We start from the raw sequence: 5600 nt of genomic DNA on the forward strand, positions 1-5600 counted from the left end.
TTACCTTTAGGCTTTATAGTTAGTCTGTGGTTTTCTCTAAATGTCACCCACCTCCTCAGGCAGGTGTGAAGTTGAACAATTGATTCTAAATGTTTTCTACAACTGCCTTAGTCTTTCCTGCTTTGTCAAATATTAGTTGACCATAAAGTTGAGGGCCCATTTCTGGCTCTATTCTGTTCCATTGATCTATGTGTCTGTTTTTGTGCCAATACCACACTGTCTTGATGATCACAGCTTTGTAGTATAACTTGAAATCCTACATTGTGATGCCCTGGCTCTGATTTTCTTTTTCAATATTCCCCTGGGTATTCTGGGTCTTTTCTGATTCCACACAAATCTTAAGATAATTTGTTCCAACTCTGAAGAAAGTCCATGGTATTTTGATAGGGATTGCATTAAACGTGGAAATTGCCCTGGGTAACATAGACATTTTCACAATATTAATTCTTCCAATCCATGAGCATGGAATAGTTTTCCATCTCTTTGTGTCTTCCTCAATTTTTTTCAGAAGTGTTCTATAGTTTTTATGGTATAGATCCTTTACCTCTTTGGCTAGGTTTATTCCTAGGTATCTTATGCTTTGGGTGCAATTGTAGATGGAATTGACTCCTTAATTTCTCTTTCTTCAGTCTCATTGTTAGTGTATAGAAATGCCACTGATTTGGGGGCATTGATTTTGTATCCTGCCACACTGCCAAATTTCTCTATGAGCTCTAGCAATCTTGAGGTGGAGTCATTTGGGTTTTCTATGTACAGTATCATGTCATCTGCAAAGAGGGAGAATTTGACTTCTTCTTTGCCAATCTGAAAGTCTTTTATTTCTTTTTGTTGTCTGATTGCTGAGGCTAGGGCTTCTAGTACTATGTTGAATAGCAGTGGTGAGAGTGGATATCCCTGTCGTGTTCCTGATCTTAGGGGAAAGGCTCCCAGGGTTTCCCCATTGAGAGTGATATTTGCTGTGGGCTTTTCATAGATGGCTTTTAAGATTCTGAGGAATGTTTCCGCTATCCCTACACTCTGAAGAGTTTTGATCAGGAATGGATGCTGTATTTTGTCAAATGCTTTCTCTGCATCTATTGAGAGGATCATATGGTTCTTGTTTTTTCTCTTGTTGATGTGATCTATCACATTGAATGTTTTACAAGTGTTGAACCAACCTTGCATCCTGGGGATAAATCCCACTTGGTCATGGTGAATAATCTTCTTAATGTACTGTTGGATCCTATTGGTTAGTATCTTGTTGAGAATTTTTTATGTGTTCACCAGGGATATTGGTCTATAATTCTCCTTTTGGTGTGGTCTTTGGTTTTGGAATTAAGGTGATGCTGGCCTCATAAAACGAGTTTGAAAGTATTCCATCCCTTTCTGTCCTTCGCAACAGCTTTAGTAGAATAGGTATTGTTTCTTCTTTAAATGTTTGATAGAATTCCCCTGGGAAGCCATCTGGCCCTGGACTTTTATGTCTTGAGAGGTTTTTGATGACTGCTGCAATTTCCTCCCTGGTTATTGGCCTGTTAAGGTTTTGTATTTCTTCCTGTTCCAGTTTTGGTAGTTTGTGGTTTTCCAGAAATGCATCCATTTCTTTTAGATTGCCTAATTTACTGGCATATAGCTGCTCATAATATGTTTTTAAAATCCTCTGTATTTCCTTGGTATTGGCTATGACCTCTCCTCTTTCATTCATGATTTTATTAATTTGAGTCTTTTCTCTTTTCTTTGTAATAAAGCTGGCTAATCGTTTATCTATCTCATTAATTCTTTCAAAGAACCAATTCCTGGTTTTGTTGATCTGTTCTACAGTTTTTATGGTCTTTATTTCATAGAGTTCTGCTCGAATCTTTATTATCTCTCTTCTTCTGTTTTGTGTAGGTTTTATTTGCTGTTCTTTCTCCAGTTCCTTTAGGTACGAGGTTAGTTTGTGTATTTATGTTTTTTTTCCAATTTTTTTAGGGATGCTTGTATTCCCTCTTAGGACCGCTTTTGCTGTATCCCAAAGATTTTGAACAGTTGTATCTTCATTTTCATTAGTTTCCATGAATCTGTTTAATTCTTCTCTAATTTCCTGGCTGACCCATGTATCTTTTAGTAGGATGCTCTTTAACCTCCATGTGTTTGAATTTCTTCCAAATTTCTTCTTGTAATTGAGTTCTAGTTTCAAAGCATTGTGGTCTGAAAATATATAGGGGACAATCCCAATCTTTTGGTATAGGTTGAGACCTAATTTGTGACCCAGTATGTGGTCTATTCTGGAGAAAGTTCCATACGTACTTGAAAAGAATGTGTATGCAATTGCATTCAAATGGAAAGTTCTGTATATATCTGTGAAATCCATCTGGCCCAGTGTATCATTTAAAGCCCTTGATTCTTTGGTGATGTGCTTATAATATCTGTCATTTGCAGAAAGTGCCATGTTGAAGTTTCCTACTATTAGTGTATTATCTAAGTATGTCTTTACTTTGGTTACTAATTGATTGATATACTTGGCAGCTCCCACATTCGGGGCATAAATATTCATGATTTTTGGGTCTTCTTGTTGGATAGACCCTTTAAGTATGCTATAATGTCCCTCTTCATCTCTACTACAGCCTTTGAGATAAACTTTATCTGATATGAGGATTGCTACCGCAGCTTTCTTTTGAGGACCATTTGAATGGTAAATGGTTCTCCAACCTTTCATTTTCAGGATGGAGGTGTCCATAAGTCTAAAATGAGTCTCTTGTAGACAGCAAATAGATGGGTCTTGCTTTCTTATCCAGTCTGAAATCTTACGTCTTTTGATGGGAGCATTTAGCTCATTCACGTTCAGAGTAACTTTTGAAAGATATGAATTTAGTGTCATCATAATACCTATTAAGTCCCTGTTTTGTGGATTATTTCTTTGGGCTCCCTCTTTCTTTTACAGGGTCCTCCTTGATATTTCTTGCAGAGCTGGTTTGGTGGTCACAAATTCTTTCAGTTTCTGCCTATCCTGGAAGCTCTTTATCTCTTCTTCTATTCTGAATGAGAGCCTTGCTGGATAAAGTATTCTTGGCTGCATGTTCTTCTCATTTAGGACCCCAAATATATTCCTTACAGCCCTTTCTGGCCTGCCAGGTCTCTGTGGAGAGGTCTGCTGTTAATTTAATATTTCTCCCCATATAAGTTAGGAATATCTTGTCTCTCACTGCTTTAAGGATTTTCTTTTTACCTTTGGAATTTGCAAGTTTCACTATTAAATGTCGAGGTGTTGAAAGGTTTGTATTGATTTGGGGGGGACCTCTCTATCTCCTGGATCTGAATATCTGTTTCCCTCCCCAAAGTAGGGAAGTTCTCAGCTATGATTTGTTTAAATATGCTTTCTGGCCCTCTGAACCTCTGGCCCTCTTGGTGCTCTCTGGAACCCAAATTATATGTTATATTCTTCCTTCTGAGGCTATCATTTATTTCCCTTAACCTTTCCTTATGGTCTTTTATTTTTCTCTTTCTTCCTCAGCTTCCTTCCTTGCCATCAACTTGTCTTCTTTGTTGCTCACTTTTTCTTCCACCTATTAACCCTCATCATTAGGACCTCCAGTTTGGATTGCATCTCATTTAATTGATTTTTAATTTTGGCCTGATTAGATCTAAATTCTGCAGTCATAAAAATCTCTTGAATCCTTTGTGCTTTTTTCCAGAGCCACCAGTAGCTTTATAATTGTGCTTCTGAATTAGCTTTCTGACATTGAATTGTAATCCAAATTCTGTAACTCTGTTGCAGACAGTACTGTTTCTGATTCTTTCTTTCATGGTGAGTTCTTCCTTCTAGTCATTTTGTTCAGTGCAGAGGCTGTATAAGTGGGCTGAGTCAAGAATGTCAACCATGACCTAAGTAAATTTCACCCTAGATGATTCTGATGATTCTGATGGTCTGATGACCAGAAAATTAAGACAAAGATCAGAACAAAATAAAACAAAAGCACCACTAAAGTGAAAAACTTTAAAACAAAGTAGTAAAAAATAAAAGGCCAAGAACTGCAAAGAAGAATGGAAAAAAAGAAAAGAGAAAAAAAGAAGAGGAAAAAGCAAAAGTAAGGAGGGAAAAAAAAAAGAAAAAAGGAGGGGACTGGGAAATGGTGGTGGTGATGAAGTTGTAGTAGAGAGAGAGTGTAGTCTACCTGAGAGGTCCTAGAGGGTGATCCTCTTGGTTCTGAATATATTAAGTTCTGTATATTAGAAGATGCTCAGTCCCAAATTTATATAAACCAGAAATACTTGTAAAGAGCCCCAACATTGACCTTCAAAACATAAACAAGATAAAAGAGGGGGGAAGAATGGGAATGAAGAGATAATATAAACTCACAGAATGGACCAGCATGGTATACCACTTGGTTTTGGGTGCATGCTGGTCATGTTTTAGAAGGTATTCTGCTATTGTAGAACAAAATAAGGCAGAGAAAACAAAAAAACACAAAACAAAACAAAAAAAAGCATATCTCATATATCTCCCAAAATTAAGTTGAATATATTGAAGGGCATCTGGAAGTGGAAAATATGTCTTGCTAGAAGCGAAAACCCTTATCTCTATGGCTTTCTGGCTGTTCTTTCTTTAAATCTTAGGTCGAATTTATAGGTGTTCAGGATGATTTGAAAGTTATCTAGGTAAGTTGGTGGGGCCAGGTGAGTTGAGGACCCCTACTCCTCTGCCATCTTGCCCTGCAGCCTTACCAAAGTTCTAAAAAAAAAAAAAAGTTGATTCTATAAATTTTTGCCAGCTTTTTCTTTGCTTTTATGGAGAATATAATTTTTGAAGGTCCTTATTGTAATATTTCCCTTCGTGTAACCCTCTTATTAGCTGTTTAATGGCTGTAGGATCTGTAGGGATAATCCCTATTTAATTTCTGATGTGTCTTCCTTTTTATTGTTGTTGGTCTTGCAAGAGATTTATTAATGTTAATGACTTTTTTCAAAGAAACATTTTTGTCTCATTGATTTTGCTCCTGTTTTTCTATTTTCAATTTCATCACTTTCCATTCTGATCTTTATTTTTGCCTTATAATTTTCTTGGAGTTATTTTTCTTTCCTTTCTTTTTTTGTCTTTTTGTTTTCTTTTTTTGAGATAAGAACTCAAATAACTGATTTGAGACCTTTACTCTTTTCTAGGGTATCCATTTAGTACTATGAAATGTTTTTTCAGAACTGTTTTCAATGCATCCATATTTTGATATGCATTTTAAATTTTCACATATTTTGATATGCATTTTAAATTTTCTTTCTAAGTGTATTATTTAATTTCCTCATATTTACAACTTTTTCCATTCTTTAAGTTACTAATTTGTACCTTGAATCTCTTGTGGTCAGAAAATATATTTATGATTCAATTTACTTTAAGTTTTTTGAAATTTATTTTATGACCAGGCTCTGGGGCTTTACTGGGGGTAAAATGTATATTCTGCTGTTATTGGGTAGAGTACATAATATATATGAATTAGATTCATTGGTTGATTGTGTTGTTCAGATTTTCTTTATCTCAGCTAAGTTTTGAGTCTGGTAGTTCTGTCAGTCGCTGAAGGAGGATGTTGAAGTTCCCAACTATAACTGTGGATTTGTCAGTTTTTTTCTTTTTATTTTTTTAGCTCAATAAG

This window comes from Vulpes lagopus, chromosome 5 (assembly GCF_018345385.1).
Source record: "Vulpes lagopus strain Blue_001 chromosome 5, ASM1834538v1, whole genome shotgun sequence".
NCBI classification, from domain to species: Eukaryota; Metazoa; Chordata; class Mammalia; order Carnivora; family Canidae; genus Vulpes; species Vulpes lagopus.